The 24,353-nt window shown below is 41.2% G+C and overlaps 1 protein-coding gene across 6 annotated transcripts in view; it reads right to left on the bottom strand.

The window, feature by feature from the left end:
* DLGAP1 (DLG associated protein 1) overlaps nt 1-24,353 on the bottom strand; it is an 866,754-nt gene that overhangs the window by 803,172 nt on the left and 39,229 nt on the right. The gene's annotated exons all lie outside the window — the stretch shown is intronic.

Raw genomic sequence — 24,353 nt, 5'->3', positions numbered from 1 at the left:
CAGCTTGTGGCAATGCTGGATCCTTAGCCTACTGAGCAAGGCCAGGGATCAAACCCACATCCTCCCAGAGACAACACAGGGTCCTTAACCCACTGAACCATAATGGGAGCTCCTGAAATTCCTTTATTACTGCTTGATTGGATCCTAAAAAATCAAAGAGAAAATGTATCAGAGTTTTCTAATGAAAAGTTAACAAGGATCTAGGTTTCCTCAACATAGATCACTGACCAGAACTTTATTTATTATGACCATACCCAATCTTTAGATGACCCAGGAATAAAAAGAATTTGGCCTCGTGTCACAACACACTGGAAAATGCCTTCCTGAGGACAACTAATGAAAGACAATGCTGGCAGATACCTTATCCTGGATGATGTGTCTACTTACATTGTTGTTTTTTTTTCGTTTTTTTTTTTTTTTTTTTTTTTTGCTTTTTAGGGCCACACTCGTGGCACCTGGAAGTTCCCAGGGTAGAGGTTGAATTGGAGCTGCAGCTATCACCCTTCACCATGGCCATAGTCATGCCAGATCCAAGCTATGTCTGCGACCTACACCACAGCTCACGGCAATGCCAGATCCTTAACCCACTGAGCAAGGCCGGGGATTGAACCCACATCCCCACGGATCCTAGTCCGGTTCGTTAACCACTGAGTCATCATGGGAATACCTCCAATTACATTTTATTTATTTATTTATTTATTTATTTATTTTTTGTCTTTTGTCTTTTTGTTGTTGTTGTTGTTGTTGCTATTTCTTGGGCCGCTCCCGCAGCATATGGAGGTTCCCAGGCCAGGGGTTGAATCGGAGCTGTTGACACCGGCCTGCAACGCGGGATCCGAGCTGCGTCTGCAACCTACACCACAGCTCACGGCAACGCGGGATCGTTAACCCACTGAGCAAGGGCAGGGACCGAACCCGCAACCTCATGGTTCCTAGTCGGATTCGTTAACCACTGCGCCACGACGGGAACTCCTCCAATTACATTTTAAAGGCTAATATAAGATAGGAAATTTGATACTCTATTGAGCTTTATAATACCTGTACAGGCTAAGGTGACCTTACCAGGCCCATGATTTCAATATTATCTTTATGTTTTATGATTCCCACACATATATTCCCAAACCAAGTCCCACTTCTGACATCCAGCCTCACATTTTTTTTTCTTAATGGAACAAGTCAAATCAGTTTTTACTGTGTTACAATAGTTAAGTTTCAACAGTTATATGGGATTTGTAAGACTCTATGACCTAGGCTGGATTCTAATTTTCAGTATTAACACTTAGGACATGCTTTGGCTTTCTTGGAGCCTCACATGTCAAACTGCTGACTATTTGGCATCTTAACTTTTGGTATTTCAAGGGTATTTCAAACTTAGCATAACTGAGATCAAGCACTGGAGTCCTGATGTGTCTGCTTCCAACTCCAAGTTTCTCCCTCTCGGGATGAGGCACCAGCAGGTAACGCTGCAACCAGAAACATCCGAGTTGCCCTTGTTTCCTCCCTCATCCCTCAGCCTCGTCCATAAGCAAGTCATGTCTACTCAGTGTCCCAAACGCTAAGGACATGATTTCCGTTTCTGTATGTCCTCTGCTACCTCCTTGAACCAGATACACCACTTCTTACAACTTGGAACAGACCCCAAAATGGCAATCCAATGCCTATCGGTAGGATTTCCTAGCAGTAGCAGAAACAATCTTATGACTCAATTTGATGTTGTCCTTTGTACATTTAAACTATTTTGTTGACTGCCCTTGGCACTTCAACTCCTAACTCCTTACTGTGGCCTTGGAAAACTATGCCTCGAGTCTTACTTGTCTGCATACGCAGACTCTTCTGTCTTACCCCGAGCCCTTCTCTGTTCAAGCTTCCAGCATAGCAGTTTTCCCTCACTTCCTGAACATGCCCATCTCTCTTCCCTCCAAAGCCTTTTGCACATCTTTGCACAGACCTGAAATGTACTCTGCCTCCCATTTTACACGGGGGTTGCTTCTTTCTCAATTTCTAGGTTCCACCTCAAATGCTATTTCCTTCAAGGCCTTCTTTGGCCCATCTATTTAAATCAGCTCCCCTCCCATTACTTTTTCTCCCCCCCCTTTTTAAGTACCCTTATATGTTAATTTATCTCTATTTATTTCATTACCTACAATTAAAAGCATTTTAATCGCAAGTCTCTCAATCTCAAACTTGTTCTTTGGCATGTGGTAAATGTCTGTTATTTCTAATAGATATTTGCATCATTCCATTATTTTCCCTATTTATTAATATACTCAATATTTTGTAATAATCTATAAGGTAAAGAATCTGAAAATATAAACACACACACACAAACACACACACGTATGTATAATTCAATCACTTTGGTGTTACCCAAAATTAACCCAATCAACTCTATTTCAATTAAAAAAATAAATCATCAACTCATAAAAATCTGGGACTCCTTCTATGGAATGAACCAACTTCCCATTATTCCTTACCTCAATTCAGTTTGTTTACTTAGTGACACAATTTGTAATCACATGTTTGTCTGTATTTGATTGTTTTCATCTCTCTTGCTAGCTCATGAACTCTTTAAGGGTAAACGTGACAATTTTACTCACCGTTGCATCTCCAGGCCCTGGTACAAGTAGTGCATAGAAGGTGTGCAATAAATATTTACTGAATAAGTGATTACAAAAGTAGCTATGTGGCTGAATACGATACTGTGACAAGAGTTTCTGTATATGCAAAGAATAACAGAAAAGATGAAAGTCACAAGAGAGCCTATTATGGGTCCCATCAGCCTCAAAAAGCAGCCATTTACTAGATGTTGCTGTTGGTGCTAAATTGTTGAAATTTTAATAAATGTCAATTATCAAATGTTCACTGTTCTTAGAAGGAAACAAGGAGCTATTGAAGGTGTGAGGTAATTTAAAATTTTCCTTCTTCATTCACTGTTACATTGGCATTTTGGAAAGAACTTACTTCAATCTAAGTATGCCAACATCTAAAGAATAAAGCAACTGCACAGAAAGATACCCTTGTAAATGGAAAGATTGTCTTGAAAAATTGAAAACAATCCCCCAAAATGGAAAGCCCCCACATCTCTGACTTCAACCGCTTTCTGAAAGAATTAGTTTAATTACTCATGAAAAATGTAGATCCTAAATATTTTATTGTTAAAATTATCCTCCTTTGAAACATAAATTCCTCTCCCAGGGAATCAGATCATTTTAAGCAGGTGGGAACAAATCTATTTTTAGCACCCAAGATTTCTGATGATCAGAGAAGTCAGTAAGTTCTTATGTCAACAGTGACATTTTAAGATCCCTTTCCTCTTGAAGGATTTTTGAAATTGTTTTACGGAGTCTCAGTTCTCAGCTGTTGAGGATAAAGAGAGCTTGGCTCCAGCAACATGAGATACACATGAGGAATTGTCTTCATTAGGCCCAGCTCTGCCGAAATAAGCCCTTTAGAAATTAAATTAGAAATTAAACCTTCCTCAGAATAGTCACAGAATAACATTAAAGAGTGTCAAAGAAGAGTCCTATGTATTTACTGAGAAATTCCAGTTAAGTTTCCAGTTTCTGATTTTCCGTCTCTCATTGGAGTTTTAAGCACAATTTTTCTTCTTTTTAGTGCCGCACACGCTGCATATCCAGGCTAGAGGTCCAATCAGAGCTGTAGCCACCGGCCACACCACAGCCACAGCAACATGGGATCTAAGCTGCATCTGCAACCTACACCACCGCTCACGGCAACGCCAGATCCTTAACCCACTGGGCAAGGCTAGGGATTGAACCCGAGGCCTCATGGGTACTAGTTGGGTTTGTTAACCACTGAGCCATGACGGGAACACCTTACATAAGTTTTGAAACATTCCAACATGAAACGCATAAAAGAGATCGCAATTTCATTTAGCATTCCTGATCTAAGCTCACATTTTTCTCTATCGCCATTTAAAATTTAAAAAGATAAAATCCCACAAGAGCATCAACATCTACTTAAACCTACCTTTTTTCTTTTTACATTGCTGTTATTGTCTCTAAAAAATTGGGGCCAGAGTTCCCATTGCGGCTCATCATTAAGGACTTGACATTGCCTCTATGAGAATGCATGTTTGATCCTGGCCTTGCTCGGATCTGGCGGCAGCTGTGGCTCCAATTCAATTCCCGGCTTGAGAACTTCCATATGCAGCAGGTGCAGGCATAAAAAGGGAAAAAAAGAAAATTAGGGCGTTAAGTATTGCAGTCTCCTGGGTCCAAAGAAGTCAAGATAAATTCATTTGGAATCTAGTAGCAAGTTTAAAATAAAATTAAAATTTTGATCTCATTTTTAAAATTATTTTTTTTAAATAGTAATGTCTATCTCAGTGAGGTTACTCAAGGCATTACCTCCAGCCAGATGCCGGTGGTGTCTTAATCTAGTAAATCTACTGAGCACAGATGAGGTCCTCTATAAATATCTGCCATTAATTAAAAAGCAGGGATGGAGAGAGATGAAAGAGAGATGAAAAGGTGAATTATTCTGATAAACGTAGATGGACACAACATATATTTTGATGGCCAGATAGCATCCTTTTTTTTTTTTTACAACCTAATTGTTTTTGAATACTAGGAGATTTTATAACAGGAACCGCTTGAGCCAATGCCCATTGAATTAAACAACTCCTAAACAGGCATCCTGAAAAACAGGCACATGGAAAAGCCTTCCTGAGCTTCACTTAGATACTGGAACAGAAGTTGCCACCCCCCTAGGTTTCAGGCCAAGGGGGAGGCTTGAGTGGTTGGTGGTAAAAAGGTGAAAGGCACTGAGTCTCCTCTAGGGGATTTCTGCCTCTATGACTCAGTAAGAAGAAATAAAATTTTAATACTCGATTCCACGTCTGAAGAAAAAGTGGAGAGAGAGAAACTGAGTCAACTCCCACATCCGAAGTCGGCTCTACACAGATACAGACAGTGCCACTGAATGGTCCATTACCTTCAAAGGCAAGGCTGCCAGGAACCCAAATGTAATTCCATCACCACCCCAAAGACAGGGACAAGAGCACCTCTGTACAGTCAGTGTCCTTCGTGATGGTAAGGACCAGGATTTCTCCAAAATAGCAAAGTGAAATAAGAAGACTATGGGAGTCTCAGTAATTATGTGCTGCTGCTCTGAGGCCCAAGAGAGTAAGGAACAAATACCAGGAATAAAAGATCAACGTAGTTATCCATACAGCAGATCAGTGGAGGAGACGGTACCATTAATACTGGGGGTCCCCTGAGAGAAAGCTACAAGTTCTCTCCTCTCAAGAACAAGCTGGCTGGTTCACCTGGGAAGTTGGGAACTCACGCCAGGGCTGAGTGGCCAAAAGAGACCCGAGACGCACTAGAGAGAAACTGCCTCTTTTTCCTGCCACGTTGAGTCAGAAGGAGGCAGCAGCTTCTGGATATGAGAAGAGAGCCAATGGGCTGGGCAGGGCTTGTGGTTGACGGAATTAAGAGGTCCTGGATGGGTTTTGCACATTATTTCTAAAACCTATATTGTGTAACTTGCACTCGTTTGTTCTCAGAACTTCTGTGTAATACTTCACAGTGGGGGTTGGCGGGGAAGAGCTAAAAATGAGAGGGAAGATTTCCATGGAGTAGTTAAAGCCAAATGGTAGCAAGGTGCACTCTACAGCCAGACACACCCGAGGTCTGACCCCATTGCTACTTAGCGAGGTATGACCAAGGCAGGTCACTTCAACTCTCCAAGCCTCTGTGCCATTCCCTGTCCAACAGGTATGGCAAAGCATTCCACCATAGGGTAAGTGTGAGAAGAAAATAAACCACTTAATACACTTAAAACAAGACCTAGCAGAGGACAAGTATAACAGGTCACTGGAATCATTATCATTAGTAGTAATTTACTCAACAACCATGCCGCAGTCATCAAAAGGTTGTATGTCCTTAGTTTGGGTTCACAAGGCTGATTGGGTTCTTTAAAACTGTCTGATGTCAGAGTTCCCGTCGTGGCTCAGTGGTTAACGAATCCCACTAGGAACCATGAAGGTAGCAGGTTCGATCCCTGGCCTCACTCAATGGGTTAGGGATCCGGCGTTGCCGTGAGTTGTGGTGTAGGTCACAGACGTGGCTTGGATCTGGCGTTGCTGTGGCTGTGGCATAGGCCAGTAGCTATAGCTCCAATTAGACCCCTAGCCTGGGAACCTCCATACGCCATGAGTGTGGCCCTAGAAAAGACAAAAACAACAACAACAACAAAAACACTGTCTGATATCAAAAGAAGAGGACTAATCTTAAGAAGGCCACTTTACTGAAGTCTACATAACATTTAGAATTTGATTATTTCTATGTTCCTAGAAGCCACACTTTCTTTACATCAAAGTACTCCTTGGATTCTGTTTGCCTTCTTTGAATAGGTGACATTCACTTGAAATGACCAGCATCCATTTACATATTGTAAGGAAATACGTTAAAGTACCTAATAGCATGCCTCAAATATGTTCACTGTTCTTGATTGCATTTAACAAGGCCTTTTCTCCTAACAGGGGTCCTGCAATTTTTATTGGGGTGACCCTGTCACAAATCTGGAATTATCGCAGAGTCAAAATTAGTCAATTTCACCCATTACTACGTTTCTAGTTAATAAAATGTTAATATTCTTGAGGATAAACCCGTAATTTTGGAACTCAGTCTTGAGAGCCAGTGGTATTTAAATTTTAAATTAATCAGCCAGAGGTAAAGATTTCTTAATCCCACTTTTTTTAGGATATATTTACCTAGCTATTAAGTGGAGTTTACAACTGAATAAAGCTGTTTTCTAGATCATTCATCAATATGTTACTCTAATTTAGTGTGTGCTTTTGTATTTAATATTTAGTGACTTCCTAAGGCATAAATTCTAAAAAGAGAATGGGGCATACAGGTAATGACATAGGCAGCCAGGTGTATGTTATTTCTGCCCATATTTTTAGAAATATTAATGTATTCCTAGTACTAATTTAATTTCAATGAATATTTATCAATTCTTACTACATATTCAAAACCACAGAACACATAAAATCCTATCAGGAGTTAGGGCATATTCATGTGAAGCAAGCAGTGAAAAAAAGAACAGCATATGTTCAGCATTTTAAACACACTGATTAGTGTTAAAGATGATAGGCTTAAAATGGAGTTGCTTATGCTAAGCCCAATGTTACCAAGCTGAGACAGTTTCTGGCTCTGCCAGAAGTGGAATTGTTAACCAATCAGAAACCCCTGGATAAGCACAGGGTAGGAAATCATCCTCACAGGCCCCTGCCATCTTCTAAAGGAGAATAACCTTGCAATAACCAACCCACATTATTGCCCAGTTTCACTTCTTTAGAACTGCTCCCTTCTGCCTTAAAAGCTTTTCATTTTGTAGAGATCTTTGGAACTCCATTCCTTCTGCCAGAATGGATGCTGCCTGATTTATAAGTTGTTGAAGAACGCCAAGAAGACCTTTAAAATTCACTCAGTTCATTTTTTTTTTTAAACAACAGGCGAATCCAGTGTGAATCCCTACATGTTTCAGTGTGTCCCTAAGATTCTACACCCAATCCCAATATGTGTGGGGTTTTTCCCCCCACACCAGACAATCCTCTGACACTAGCTAAGTATCCTACAATTCCACTCAATTCTAATGCTATCTACCTGGCGGTGGCATCAGGTGTCACAGGTTAGAGGCTCAAGGCCCACAAGATTCCCCCGCCCCCACCTCCTGGCTGCAGACGCCAATTCCAAGCCCAGGTTGTCACCTGGGCTTCTGACCAACAGCTTCTTAATTGGAGGTTCCCTCGACCCCCTCCTCAGATTAGACTGCTTTGCTCGAGCAGCTCACAGAGCTCAGATAAATATTTTACTTACCTGTTTATTACAGCAGATATAACTCAGGAACAGCCAGATGGGTCTCATGAAGCTTGCACCTCTCTGAGAACACCAGTCTGCAACATCTCCCCTTGAGTGAGGAAGTTCTCTGAATGGGGCTCTTTGGAGCTTTTATGGAGGCTTCCTTACGTAGGAAGGATTGATGAAATCCTGGACCATTGGTAATTGAAGTCACACCACTCTCCCCTCCCAAGGAAGTTAGGGGGTGGGACTGGAAGGTCTCATCCTCTAATTACAGAGTTGGTTCCCCTGGCAACCAGCATCCCCATCTTTGGATGCTTTTCAAAAGCCATCTCATTAACATAACAAAAGACACCTTTATTGCTCTCTTCCTTTAGGAAATCCCAAGCTCTGTATCAGGAGAGGGGTCAAAGACCAAATACAGTTCCCTCTGCTTTTCCACAGGAACAAAGAAAAAAAAGACTTTAATAAGGCAATTTTCTTCATTATTAGAAATATTACTTTTCCCTTTTCCCAATTACAAGTTGAAGTCAAATGGAGTGAAAGGGGAAACTGCATGTATGTTGAGTGGTTATGCTGTGGACAGAACAATCCAAAATGACTCAGGTGCCTGGCCCCTCTCTCTATCCCGGACAAACTGTTTACCAACCCAGACAGAGTCTAGCCAGCTGAAATGTCTACTAACTTAATAGCTATTACAGAAAATGTTTTAAAACTGCTGGAAGATGATTATGGGATAGAAGTTAAAAGCATTATTACTGCTACTAAGAGATAACTCTAGGAACCACTTTACAAACACTAGAAATTGGTAAACGGAGAGCAATTGTTAGCCCTTTGCTTTCATCTGTGTCACTTACATCCATTTTCTGTGTCCATCAGGCCAGGGATAAAGTCACTAAACCTCCAAATGGGAAAGAATTTTTAGTTTAGTCATCTAAGACAAGCCAACTCTTCCCCCATCAAATGTGACCTAGTTTCAAGACCTTTAGGGGAAGAAATTTCAAAACATCTTTTTGATAACTCACTTCAATGTCAAACGCTTCAAAAGAAAGGATACATTTCTATTTTTAAAAACTACTTTCTTGGCATTGCTACATTGCAAATCAATTTAATCTCTGACTACCGACATGAAATCCTAAAAATAACAAGAGTAATAAATGATAGCTACCAGCTTTTAAGTGTCAATTTCCATACAGTCACCTCATATTAAGTACAATAAACACACAAAATAACCCTGTAAAATACGTATTATGAGCCTATTTTACAGGTGATGAAAGTGAGGGTCAAAAGGCTAGAAGTCCAAAGTGAAACAGTTATTGAGTAGAAAAAACAAAAACATAAGAACTAAGGTTGAGTGTTTGGGGTTTTTCCTCTATGCTAATGAGGCAGAATGCTACCTCAGGTAGTCAGTGTAGGAGCAGGGGCTTCGATGCATTCTTTGATATGGCCATTGATTAACATCCGTGGTTTAAGGGCTCCAGAGAGTAATTCCCCACAGGCCTTGTTCACCACGGAAATGTGCCTCCCCCCACATGGACCTTAATCCCTACTCCACTCAACTGACAGAAAAGGAATGAGAAGGATGGTGACTAAGGAAAGAGAAGGACAAAGAAACCAGAAAACTTATGGGACGTTTCCACCCCTAAAACCCCTATTGGACAAGGACTGATATAGGTAACTGGGCAAGGCCAATGGGAGAAAACCACATCTTTCTGGACCCCACATTGGTACCCCCCCCTTCTTTAAGGGATAAAAACCCCTATAGAGAAGGGGGCTCTTCTCCTCCCTCCCAGCAGCCCTGGGAGCTATTTGGTTTCCTGTAATAAAGACTTTGCTTGCTTGCTGTCTGTATGTTCGTGGAGTTCATTCTTCAACTGTGTGAACAAGAACCCACATTCCGGTCACATCTTTCTAGCATCACTAAGATGTTTAGGAAAGTTTTTCCCCCCATCTTTTCTCAGAAATCCTTTTTGAACCTGTTAGAAGTAAAACCAACACTCTGACTCAGCACAATTAACCCCAAAGTATGCAATGCTTAACTTTTTCAAATTATAGGTAGGGGCAGGTTTTATTAAGAAACAGGTGGAGGAGTTCCCATTGTGGCGCAGTGGAAATGAATCTGACTAGGAACCATGAGGTTGCAGGTTCAATCTCTGGCCTCGCTCAGTGGGTTAAGGATCTGGCATTGCTGTGAGCTGTAGTGTAGGTTGCAGACATGGCTCAGATCTGGCATTGCTGTGGCAGTGGCATAGGCCAGCAGCTGTAGCTCCAATTAGACCCCTAGCCTGGAAAGCTCCATATGCAGTGGGTGCGGCCCTAAAAAGCAAGGGAAAAAAAAGAGAGAGAGACAGGTGGAGAGACAGGTTGGCATAGAAAGAGCCAGCTGTTGGAAAGGGAAAAGAAAAAAGGGAAGAAATCCACAATGTGTGTGTAACTAAAGCACCCATTCTGTAAGCATCCTGTATTTCCCAAGACCCGCCTTTTCTCCTTCTGTGCATAATTGTTTCTGTAAGTACAGCCTAGTTACTGCATACTACATAGCAATTTGATGTAGGCAAAAAGCCACATAAGTCAAATCTAGAATGGCCCTGAGAGCATCATTATCAAAGTCATGTCTACAGAAGGCACTGGAATGCCAACAAACCCAGAATCTGCCCCAGACACACGGGCAGCCAAGGTCGGTGCAGGTGTGGCGTTTAGCACTAGAGGAGCTCATCAAAGATTTTGACAAAATATTAACAGGTGGCTGATCGGGTGGAATTTAGCTAGAGACAGGCTGACCTGGATCATTTTGTAAAAACATAGCGGCTTTGCCCTACGTGCATCATTAAGGACAATTCTCCTGCTGTTGTTCTGAGCAGAGGAAGGACAGGCAGAGGTTTCTAACCTGCTGCTCCAGCATCTGCTGGTGGCGGATGCAGCCCTGTGCTTCTGAGAAGGGCTGGGCCAGAGGCGCGGATCTGGAGCAACGGAAGTAAACCGTCCGGTTTTGCACTAGGGATATTGAAAGAACGCATAGTTGGCCTGCAGTCCAGGGCTCACAAACTACGCTGTAGAGCAGTGGTTCTCAAACTCTAGTGTGCATAAGAATCACCTGGAGGAACTGTTTACACACAGATTGCTGGGCAGACCTGCACTGATTCTGATTCAATGGACCTGGGGTGGGGCCTGAACATTTGCATTTTTGACAAGCCCCACATGTCCTGGTCCTGCTGGCTATGGAAAACACACTGAAAACCCTCTATAGAACACTCTACTCTGGCTTCAAAGGTTTGAAGGCTTTCTTTTCTCTATCTCAGGTGACTACCAAAGTTTATTCTTTGTGAAAACAATGGATGTCCTTTTTTTCAATATTCTACTATAAATGAACTCTTCTCTTGGATAGTTAAAAAATGGCAAATCTTCTAAGTTCCCGAGATCTAATTGGGTTAACCATGTTAAAAGCAGGAAATCAAGTACTACATCACCGATGTCAGTGGAAATGTTCCCCAATGATCAATGATCTGATTAAATTTTTCAGCCATTTATTTCACCTGTAGGTTGAGCCAAACCAATACCCATGATAGGTGACAACACTACACTCTTCTGCCAAAACAGGTACTATAATCTTAGTTGAAACATCAAAGACCAGTGGGATGCTAAGGCGGTGTTCCCAGTTATAGGCCTATTCCATTCACCGTGTCTGAAGCACAGCCTAATAAGAAAGACACGATTGCTGTGTCTAATCAAGGCTGCAGTCGTCTTGAGAAGCCAGCTAAAGAAACCAGCAAGTATGGAGTCATTAACTCTGTGGGACATGGGAGATGCGAAAAGGGGAGTACTGTCAAAAGTCATTTCTTTATCTTCATGGGGGAATTATTCCAAGATACAATCAAACAGTCTATTGACCATGTCTTGAGACCAAGTAATCAATTGCATTTTATTTATTTTCTAATTGTGCCTTTTAAAGGCAACTTTTTTAAAAATTTACTTATTTATTTATTTTTTGTCTTTTGCCTTTTCGAGGGCCTCTTCCACAGCATACGGAGGTTCTCAGGCTAGAGGTCCAATCGGAGCTGTTGCTGCCGGCCTACACCACAGCCACAGCAACACCAGATCTGAGCCATGTCTGCGACCTGCACCAACAGCTCACAGCAACACCAGATCCTTAACCCACTGAGCAAGGCCAGGGATCAAACCCTCAACCTCATGGTTCCTAGTCGGATTCATTAACCACTGAACCACAAAGGGAACTCCTTATTTTTTTAATTGTTATTTCCCCAATACAATTTTTTTTCTACTGTATAGAATGGTGACCAGTTACACATACATGTACACATTCTATCTCCTCACATTATCATGCTCCATCATAAGTGATTGGACTTAGTTCCCCATGCTACACAGCAGGATCTCATTGCTAATCTATCCCAAAGGCAATGGTTCGCATCCATTAACCCTAAGCTTCCAATCCACCCCACTCCTTCCCCTCCCCCTTGGCAACCACAAGTCTATTCTCATGGCAATGCTGGATCCTTAACCCACTAAGGGAGGCCAGGGATCAAATTCGCATCCTCAGGGACATTATGTCACGCTCTTAACCCACAGAGTCACAGTGAGAACTCCCATTACAACTATTTTAATAAATAATTATAATTATTTTCAGTTGTCTGCTTGCCTAGGGAAGATTTATCCCAAGTACCTTAAGTTTCTACTGAATACTGACCTTCTTTCTGTGTACAGTTAAGGTAGGACTTTTGTTTGCTATAAATTATGCTTGCTTTTCACTTTACCCCTACTCATCTTTTCTATGCAATCCTTCAGTTTTAAAGAGATTTTCTGTGAAGTTTCCAGTTGGCCTGGCAGTTAAAGACTTGGTATTGTCCTTGCTGTGACTCTGATCACTGCCATGGCATGGTTTCAATTCCTGGCTGGGAAATTCCACATGCCAAAGGCATGCTCCCACCCCAAAAAAGGAGGTTTTCCATAGACAAACTAAGGGCAAAATTCCACAGGTAATATTAGAAAAAGTCAAAAGCCCTGTGGGAGGTCATAATGAAGCCTGTGGCCAACAGATTATGTGGTCTGGTCCATTGTTCTCCCCACAACTCTCACCAAAATGTGCCTCTCTCTCCCCCAAAGTAATTATTTGGAACACTTACAGCTTTGATGGAGGCCATGCAGATTTACAGATGATTTTATCTCCAACCATACTGCATACTTTGAAATCCCCACTTAGTATCATACTACTCAGCTACCAAAAAGAATGAAATAATGCCATTTGCAGCAACACAGATGGACCTAGAGATTATCATACAAAGTGAAATAAGTCAGGCAAAGACAAACATTATATGATATCACTTATATGTGGAATATCAAAAAAGGATACAAATGAACTTATTTACAAAACAGAAATAAACTCACAGACATAAGAAACAAAGAGGAAAAGTGGAGGAGGGGGATAAATTAGGAGTTTGGGATTAACACATACGCACTACTATGAACAGAAAAGATAATAAGGGCCCACTGTATAGCACAGGGAATTATATTCCTTATCTCATAATAACCTATAATTGAAAAGAATCTGAACAAGAATTCAGCAATTCACTGAATCACTTTGCTATACACCTGAAACTGATACAACATTGCAAATCGACCACAATTAATTTTTAAATAAAATAAAATAAAGGTAATAGATCAGGAGTTCCCGTCGTGGCGCAGTGGTTAACGAATCCGACTAGTAACGATGAGGTTGCAGGTTCGATCCCTGGCTTTGCTCAGTGGGTTAAGGATCCGGCGTTGCCATGAGCTGTGGTATAGGTTGCAGATGTGGCTCGGATCCCACATGGCTGTGACTGTGGCTGGCAGCTGTAGCTCCCATTGGACCCCTAGCCTGGGAACCTCCATGTGCCACAGGAGTGGCCTTAGAAATAGCAAAAAGACAAAAAAAAAAAAAAAAAAAAAGGTATTAGAAACCCAAGCCCTGGCTAATATCTAATTAAAAGGTATCCTTACCATTTGTTTCTCTTTTATTCTGAATAATATTCCAAACTAAAGGCTTTTTTCCTAAATAAATTGACATCAGGTATTAATTGTCCTGGTTTGGAAATGTCAGCAAATTTTAAAGTAGCTACATTTTAATTTACTACAGCTGTTTAAAAGTCTCCCTTGTAGGGAGTTCCCATCATGGCTTAGCGATAAGGAACCTGACTGGTATGCAATGAGGACAGGGTTTGATCCCTGGCCTCGCTCAGTGGGTTAAGGATCTGGCGTTGCCGTGAGCTGCAGTGTAGGTTGCAGACGTGGCTCAGATCTGGCATTGCTGTGGCTGGGATGTAGGCCTGCAGCTGAGGCTTCAATTCAACCCCTAGCCTGGGAACTTCCATATGCTGTGGGTGCGGCCCTAAAAAGACAAAAAATAAATAAATAAAATTCTCCATTATAATGTAGGTAGTTGGACACTAGTGAGGATATTTACCTGGTCTATAAACAAAGTACTTAAATTCTTCCAAAAAGGTCACTCTTTTAGGATCAACCTGAATATAGCTAGAACATATTCAGCTGAATTTTAAAAATTCAGAAAATATAATTTGACCAAGATAATGGCAATTCTAATGATTTAATTCTTTCATTGTTCAAACTCAGTTTTATAAAATTGATGTTTAATGCTATCCATATTTTTAAAGAGAAAACCAATGTCTTTAGCAAAAAATTCTCTTTAAGAAAATGTTTTAAACCACAGATAGCTATACATTCTTTAAGACAGAAAATTCCAGTGATAAAAACCCCCTCCTCTGCGAAGTCTATATTCCTGCCAAGTTCTAAATTATGTCTTCAGAAATGTTTCATTTATGCAAATCTATGTTTTGTTACATTTTTAAAAAAGGATCCATGTTCTCATGTTCATGAAAATTAACAAAAAAAAAATTGACAAAAAGGTTGAGGCTGTATCTTGGAATGGATGTTGCCTGCCTGCCTTCTTTCCTTCCTTCCTTCCTTCTTTCCTTCCCTCCTTCCCTCTTGTCCAACTCTAGTGGAGAATCCATGTATGATCTGCAGGATCAGTTTGATATTCTGAGGGAAAACGTTGTAGGTTTACATATTAGGTTATGCTAATATCACCTCTCTAATATCTCTCAATATTAAAGAGAACCGAATCTCGCTTTGCTATTTTCTCTCTGGCTCCCTTTTGCAGCCCCATTCTTCCCACATGCTCTGTCCTGGCTGCATCTTCCCACACTCTCTGGTCATCAACCTCTATGTGTTCCAACTCCACTCAAAATTCCTCCTCTACTAAATTGCTCTCAGGATTGGGGCCTGTAGAGAGACCACAGATGGCCAGTGTTGAATGAGGAAGGTTTCCTGCCAGACGCCAAAGTCACAGCACTCTAGAGGGAGGAAGGGGGAAGAGGTTTGAAGATGGTGATGAAAATGTCCTTTATGCAATGGTTCTTGGTTCTTGTTTCTACAAGCCTATCAGTATTCCTTGGAAAGAAAAGGCAGTGTTTAATGATATGCATTAAGCAATGTGAGCAAATGAAATCTCATTTAATAGCATGAGATAACACAAAAGTCAGTTCCAGCTTAGTGTGAAATACATTTTGATTTTTTTCCCCCACGAAGCCAGTTTTACTTCCTAATAATCATGTAAATGCATTTGCATTTAGTGAGCACAGGCCAACTGCTCTGTGAGACAGTAAGAAAATGTGGCAAGTAGAAGGAATAAGTTAGGATAAATCTTATAAAATTTAAAATAAAAAATATATATACATACATACATAAAATAAAAAACATATACATACATAAAATAAAATATATATACATACATACATAAAATAAAATACATAAAATACATAAATAAAATATATATACATACATACATAAAATAAAAAATATATATATATATACATACATATAACTTCCCATAGGTAATACACAAGGTGGTAATCTAAGGACAGATAATCATTCATTGACCACAACATATAATATATAGATGAACAGAATTTACTTTCATATACATTCCTGGGAAATAGCTTTTAGGATTAAAATAAATCTACTGAGTTGAAACAGACTCTCTATGTTCTTTTTGTGCATAAGTCTGTCATATATTTCTTTGTTTTCTAACTCTTTCAAAAGAAAAAGATCATACAAACATCAAATCCTATGAAATCAGAGGGTGCAATGATATGTGGAAAATGCAGAAAAAACTGGAAACATGGCAACATCACAGAAGACTCAAGAGGAGAAAGTAACAGCCTCTCCACAGCTTATAGGGGATGATTATGTAGGGTTTCTATTGTATTATTTTTTTTAAAAAAAATCCTTCTCCTCATGCCTTTCTATCATCTTGAAATAAAAGCCAAAAACTGGAACAGTTATATCCTACCAGTTCTTTGAGTAAATTGCTAAAAGAGAGAATAACTGTGGTGGAGAATGGTACCTTCACTCTCTAGAAAAAGAACAAGAATATCAGAGATCTACTTCACATTAAGTATATTCAGCTCCACACAGTTGGGAAACCGTTCACATTCATAAATGGAATTTGGCACAGTGAGTGGGTTGACAAAGAAAAGGGAGTTTCCACGCGATTATTAAGTACAACCGGAAGCGGGATTTACATCAGTACCCAGAAGGGAGCTGTTGCCAAGCAGAAGCATGATGCCACAGCTGTGCCCTGATGGAACCCATATCACAGGGCAACACCTGGTCTATGGCCCAATGATCCGCAACGTATACGGCGGCTTTGGCTAATTTCCTCTGGATACGTTCCGTAATGTGGATACAGTATAGAAACATCCACCACTAATTGTGCAGGGACGGGAGGAAGAAATCCCCCTATTTCCTTCAGGCCACTACTACTCCAAAAAACAATAAAAAAAAAATTTGGTTTTCAAAGTGCCAATTTTCTGTCTCAGAAAAATTTTTGCTGTCTGGGAATTTCAAAACATAAAAAAAAAATGCATAACCACAGAAAGAGATGATGGGAGGGAGTTATAAGAGCTTCCTACTCTTGTTGCCATTGACCTTTTCCACTCTCATGTCTAATACAAAGTGGCTTTTTCCACTGTTTCTCATGTAATTGGCTTGTGTGCTTAGAAGACTTTTCCTCAGGACAGAGACTGAGTCCAGTGGCTTCACTGACAGCGCCAGGATCAAGGGTGTCCCTCCCAGGGAACTGAAACTAGGCTGAAAGAATGGACCAGCCTCCAAGGAAGGGGCCAGAGCGTTGAGGAAATGGGAACATCTAACACCCTGAGGTTTCCTGCAAAGGGCACCGTCTGGGAGCTAAAGAGAACACACAATCGAACAAAATGCACCTGCTTTCAGGGAACAGAAACAGGAACAAATAACTAGCACATGAATAGGAGCATTTCATGGGCTGCAAGTGTATAGCTCCGAGGGTGATGAGGGCGAGAACTCAGGCACGCCCGCGGGGCTTTACCATTTAGAAGCATGTTGAGACAGGATTAGACAGTCCCTGGGATTGTCTACGGAACAGACGGAGGACTCTGGGACACTGTACCCAGACCATGAGGTCTGGTGTGGTCGGTCATAACAGTGGCTGCTCTGCACGCTGTTTAACCTGCAAAAATCACTCTGCAAGGTGAGGGACATATTATCATCCCTTACAGCTGAGGATACTGAGGGTAACAGAAGTTCAGGGAATGTCCCAGGTCACACTGCCAGGAAGTGGCAGGTATCTTTTCACCAGGTGGGAGGAGAGGCAGTGGAAAGCAACTGTCCTGCCACCCCAAGCACGTTAGAATTAGTGTAGATGTGGACTGTGAGTGGTTGGGGGACAGAATGAATGGGATAGAAACAAGAGACAGGTCAGTTAGAAGACTACTGCAATAGTCCAAGCAATAGAGAAGGTTAGCAGGTACCCAACAAATAAGCATTCAATGGAGACATAGGGGCCGACAGAACTTGATATAGGAAGAAACCTTATAATAACAAAACTATACAAAATCAGTGGCCTTATGAGAGGATGCAATTGGAGGCAACTTAATCAAAAGCTAGATAAATATGTTTCTACAATGTTGCCTTTGGTGATTTGAAGAATAACAATTGCTCTGCTCTCTTCCAGCTCAAAAGAAGTCAATGATTTTATGATCATCTGGATGTTTACGTTTAAAATCATGCCCTCCTGTCACATTAAATTAGTTTTGCATTCATTGCTGAACCATGAAATCCATTTACTTTATGTAAGAAGGTGGCTTATTCCATGCAATTCTAGCCACAAAACAATAACCGTTAAGTTTAATCCCACTTTAGCAATACAAATTTTACCAACCAGAAAAAATAATGAGCAAAACACAATTTAGTTAAAAGGGGGAAAAAAGTAACATCTGCAGTAAGAAACAAGAAAACTAGGGCTGGGAGGACTTTTAATTCTAAAGAAAAGGGACAAGTCTTCCAGAAAACCACCCCAAAGTATTACTTGGTTGCTCCAGTTTTTTCCCCTTAAAGGGGAAAAAGACCTCATCTTTAGACAAGTAAATTAAATGTGCTATCTAGGTTAAAACTAGGATTTGGATGTGAACTTTCTGAATTGAATATTTGCAGAGAAGGTACCCATTCCTGCTCCCTCATTACAGCACAGGTAGGACAGTAGCAAAAGGGTGCAGTAAGAAAAGAACAGAGTGTTGGGATTAGGCTGGGCTGTGCTTCTTCCAGGGTCTCCAAGCCTGGGCAAATCATTTCCGTCAATCGTGTATCTGAAAGTACCCAACAGGTACTCAGCAAACACCTGTTGTGTAGCACTCCAACATTGCTGGGGATACGGAGATGGACATAATTTAAATTCTGTCCACAAATTTTAGAGTTCAGCAGGAGCATACAAATCTGTAATCAAGTTACAGCTTTAAAGAGTTGGAGGTTATAATAGCTACTTCGGGGGTGGGAGAAGGAAGGAACAAGAAGAAAAGAACAGTCAAGTTTAGAGAGGGGAGGGAGGGGGGAGACTCAGGAAAGGCTCCAAGAAAAGGTCACCCTTGAGCAAAGTCTTGACAAAAGGGTTGATATTTACCAGGCACACATTCTTGGTAGCAGTTATAACGGTGTGTGTATTTGTACGTGTGCGGGTGGAATGCTGGAAAATACCATAAAAAAGCAGAGAACTAGAACAGCAAGCAGTCTGCTCTAGTTGACACATCCAATCTGAGAGCTAAAGCAGAGGAAAATATGGGGGTTGGAAAGGTCTTAAAAGCAGAAGGCTAACCCATAAACCAAAAAAAGGAATTTGTCAAAATTACAGTGAGAGTTGAGAAGCAAAGGCAAGATACAAACATGACACTGACATAGAGGATATGGCATAGAAGCCATATTGGCACATGGGAAAGCAAAATGTTCATAGGTGCTAGTAACTGATAAAAGATGAATGAACCAATTAAAAACAGATGAAAGGCAAACTGCTACATTTGGAATGGATGGGCAATGGGGTCCTACTGTACAGCACAGGGAACTGTGTGTGATTGGGCCACTTTGCTGTACAACAGAACTTGAAGAAACACTGTAAATCAATTATAATTTAAAAAACAATGAAAGGCAATTTGCAAAAAAAATAATAAAATGTTGAATAAAATGCTAAAATAGTCTCACCATTAAGCAAGGATTAAAATTTAAAGCAAATAACTTCTGATTACTCATATATCAGACTAGCGAAGGTGATACACTGTAAATGCTATGTCAGCAAAACCACAGGACAATTATATACCTGACAGCAGAGATAAGACATTACCAAATAAGAATATTTCTGGAGGTAATTTGATAATATCCAGCAAAACTCTTTAACCTAACTATTCCTTCTTGAATTTAAGCTTAATTAACAAATCAAACTAGTATGAAAAGCCATAATACGTGTAATTATAAACATATAATTAACATTATTTACAAGAACCAAAAAATGAAAATACTCTAAACGCAAAGCAATACATTAAATAAATTATGATATATCTAAACTATGGAATATCTAAAATAAAATGATGCAGATTTTTTTGGCAAGGAAAATAACCATAATAAAATATTAGGTGAGAAAAAGCACCTGACTTTGGCATACTGACAGTATTCTTTGAAAAAAATGATGGGAAAAAGATGACACCTTAGACTAGAGTAAAATGCTTTGTTTCTTTTCAAGGTAGTTAAAATCTTTAGGAAAGTTCATGCATGCAAGTAATCAAACAGTGCACGAGAGCCATGAATCTGGGATCACATCAGATGCACATCATGTTGAGCAATAGTAACACTTTGGTCTTCCTACCTGCATCACAGAATGCACAAATCCAGAAAACACAATAACTACAGACTTATCTCCTTTAACATAAAATTAACATGGTTGAAAGGAAAACAAATCCTCCAATTATATATGCTAATGCTTTAAGCAGATAAAAATCAAATTGATAGAAAAATTCAATAAATCTAGCTAGATTTTCAATACCAGTATGTCAAAACAACCAAACAAAATTAGCCTCTTCTTTTTAAAATGTTAGTGAATTCCAAATACGTCTAAATAATGTGTCATTCTAATTGAGAATTATCATAAATACTCATATATGCACACATAAAATATCACATTTCCAAAAATTACAATGAAATATGAAACTGTATGCAATGGATCACTCATACATGGCTGATGGAAATATAAGTTGGTTAAAACACCTTGGAAAGTTGGAGTTGCCAAAGCTGGAATTCCATATATGTTCTGATCCAGGAATTTAGCTCTCACGTATATAATCCCCACAAATATATACACATATACATACATGTATATATATTCATCAAAAGATAACGATCAAGGAGTTCCCTTGGTGGCGCAGTGGTTAATGAATCCCACTAGGAAGCATGAGGTGGCGGGTTCAATCCCTGGCTTGCTCAGTGGGTTAAGGATGTGGCGTTGCCATGAGCTGTGGTGTAGGTCGCAGATGAGGTTAGGATCTGGCATTGCTGTGGCTGTGGCGCAGGCCGGCGGCTACAGCTCCGATTCAACCCCTAGCCTGGGAACCTCCATATGCCCCAGGAGCGGCCCCAGAAAAGCCAAAAAAAAAAAAAAAAAAAAAAAAAAGATAACGATCAAGAACATTTGGAGCAACAGAACCAATAATAAATTTCAATGTGGTCACATAATAAGAACTATTAATAGCTACACTCAACAACACAGATGAATCTCACCGTTACAATCAACAAAAGAAATTGTGGTGGATGGTGTCACAGAGAACTCCCCCAAGACCGACATTCCAAGAGTGCTGCCTACTAGAGGCTCACACCTGAGTTCCTCTGCCAAAGGCAACAAGCTCATCTATGAACAGGCAAGGTGTGGCCTGGCCCCACTGCTTCAATGTGGGATATCTGAAGGACTGGACTTGTCCCAGAGCACCCGAAAGGTACGGCTGAGGCCTTTGCTGCAACTACATCTCAGTTCAAATTTTCCTCCTGCCTCACCTGCTTCTCTCATTCCTTTATAGATGCTGTAACTTTCTTCATGAAGTTCCCACTGTGGCACAACAGGATTGGTGGTTTCTCTACAGCACCAAGACACACGTTCAATCCCTGACCCAGCACAGTGGGTTAAAGGATCTGGTATTTCTGCAACTGTGGCTCAGATCTGATCCCTGACCCAGGATTCCATTTGCCATGGGGCAGTCAAAAGATAAAAATTAGAAAAAAAGAAAACTTTTTTCACACAAATCTCTGAATCTCAGAGTGTTCTGTGGTGAACTCAAACTAAGAAGGTTGGTACCAGAAATAGGGCAACAATACCTGCCACACAGCTAACACCTGCCACTACCAGTAGAAAAGTGACAACCCCTGAGATGGGATAATGATGCAAATATTAAACCTTTCACTGGTGGAGGGAATACAGTGGAGAGTACAGTGTCGTGGCTGTTTGAAAGGTTTGGGCGAAGTAGTCAGTATAAGGGCGATGGGATCAGCTGACACTTGCTGAGGTTACACTAGAGACAGGAAATGAAAACCAATATACAGAGCAGAGTGAAGGGCAGGGGACTCTTTCATCTCCATAGACGCATAATAAACTGCCCAAAACTCAGTGGCTTAACAGAATGGTCATTTTATTATTATCTCTCATGACCTGTAGGTTGACAGAGATCCACTGGGCAGCCTTCCCTCGCCATGTGATGTCACTTGGAGTCATCTGGGGGCCCATGAAATGTGGTTCCCTCCTATAGTTGGCACTGGATTCTGGCTCTTGCCTAAGATGTCAGCTTAGGACTTCAACTGAAGCACCTCAATTGTCCTTCATGGGACCTCTTCATATGGCTTGGGCTCCTCTCAGCATGATGGCTGGGTTCCAAGAGGAGAAAGAGAGAGCTTCCAGTCCATTAATGAGCTCAGAAGCCCAGGAACATAATGACCACTTCTGCCACATTCTATAGGTCATAGCTAGTCCCAAGTTCAGCCCAGATACAAGGAGAGCAGTAATAAGCACCATTTCTTGATGGGTGTTACACTTACATGGGAAAAACTGGCAAGGGTAGGGGGATGTCCTCAGCTTGCAAGGCTAACTACACAGCCTCCGTGGTAACATATAAAGAGACTCACAGTTCCTGCCATTAAAGAGAAAAAGAAGCCGATTATGAGGCTCTGGGCTTAAATACAAGGGGAAACTTGACTTCACAGCCAGCTCCAGCAAGTCTGCTGTGCCAAGGTCAGGTCCTTGTCGAGAAGGAGAGGGATCCTGAGATTTGAGATGATAAGAACATCTCAGTCAATGCATCTGAACATATTTTATCGGGAGATTACCCCAAACCTCCCTGGCCTAACCAAGTGGCTCACTCCACTCTTCTAGGGCTGACATCAATCCCTGGATAAAGATGTTGCTGAGGTCTATGCCTTACAAGACAACTATCGCCATTACAATATAGTCCACTCCCCTTTTGAGCTGCCAGAAAAATTACTACGTCAAGTCACAACATACCCTGGCTGGGCAAGCACTGGGTCTGATGGGGTTGCAGAAGATACTGCAGATACTGAAGGGTCTGTGGGCCCAAACCAACAGGCATGGCCAGAGCCAAGAGAATGGGTCTGGGTTGGATGATGAGGGTTCTAAACCCAGTGGGGAGAAACATGCAGTTTAACAAAGGACAGTTTACTGATTCAAAAATAATTATCCACCATATAGGATGTTAACTCCTTAAAAATAAACCTAGAAGTCAGTGCAAGTATAATGCTAAGATGGTCCTTCAAAATTTAGAGGAAGCAATGGTCCACATCATGGCAGACAACAGGAAAAAGGGATCGAGAGGTATAGACAAGTGGGCATAGAAGAGGATATACCAATGTCAGAAAAGCCTATTAGGTGACTATGTCCTGTGGGAGGTCCTGGAGGACACAGTTTAACAAAGTCATAAGAAACATACCCATTAGATAGGTACATGCAATGTCGATGTGCTTCGTGGTGCTGTCCTCCTAAGCCAGGGCTGGTCGGAGGAGATGCTATTACAGAGCAATGCTCCTGACAGCAAAGGTGAGCACAATTATCATCAAGAATGGCAGCCGGGATGGCAGCCAGGAATTGTTGACTCGTTCAGGGTAATGGATATGCTTAATAAAACTCAGCATCCTTTGTAGAAAGATAGATGGGCAGCCAGCAAGAGTATTGTTCAAATTATATGATCAAAACAAATCAAAGGTGGATGACCATGAGGTTGAGAAGGGTTGCCTAAATAAAAATTCATCATCCTTTGCCTAATGTCTGGACCTAAGACAGTTTCAGACACCAAGCCCATTAACTAAAGGAAACACTGGGTTCCCAAGAAGAAGGATCCAAAAGCCCATGGCAAGTATGTGTATTAATGTTATGTTAATGTAAAGTTGATGTTAACACAGTCCCTCTGCAAAGAGGTCTACAGCCATTTACTCAGGTACCCACCAGTTAGGCAAAGGGGAAGACTCAGAATGTCAAACACTACTGGATACAGTAAGCAAAATTCCAGGCAGTAGCATCTGAGCTGCCTGGTTAGTCAGAAGCCTGCAAGGAGAATGACTGGAAGACTGGGGGAAATGAGGTCTGGAAAGAGGGTCTTGGGAGTTCCCGTCGTGGCGCAGTGGTTAACGAATCCGACTAGGAACCATGAGGTGGCGGGTTCGGTCCCTGCCCTTGCTCAGTGGGTTAACGATCCGGCGTTGCCGTGAGCTGTGGTGTAGGTTGCAGACGCGGCTCGGATCCCGCGTTGCTGTGGCTCTGGCGTAGGCCAGTGGCTACAGCTCCGATTCAACCCCTAGCCTGGGAACCTCCATATGCCGCGGGAGCGGCCCAAGAAATAGCAACAACAACAAAAGACAAAAGACAAAAGACAAAAAAAAAAAAAAAAAAAGAAAGAGGGTCTTGGAAGGACCATGGGAGTGAGTTTGAAGAACTAGTTATTCTATGTTAGATCCTTCAAGAGAGCAGCCACCACAGAAGAGGCAGACATAATGGGCAATCATGATTTGGTCAGTTGACATCAACCAACACCCTCATGACCATTCCACATCCTCCTGATCTGCCCCAGCCCCAGACACTTGTAAAACTTGCCAGCAACAGAAGCT

The sequence above is a fragment of the Sus scrofa genome, chromosome 6, assembly GCF_000003025.6.
Source record: "Sus scrofa isolate TJ Tabasco breed Duroc chromosome 6, Sscrofa11.1, whole genome shotgun sequence".
Lineage (NCBI taxonomy): Eukaryota > Metazoa > Chordata > Mammalia > Artiodactyla > Suidae > Sus > Sus scrofa.
This window is presented reverse-complemented; position numbering and strand designations above follow the sequence as displayed.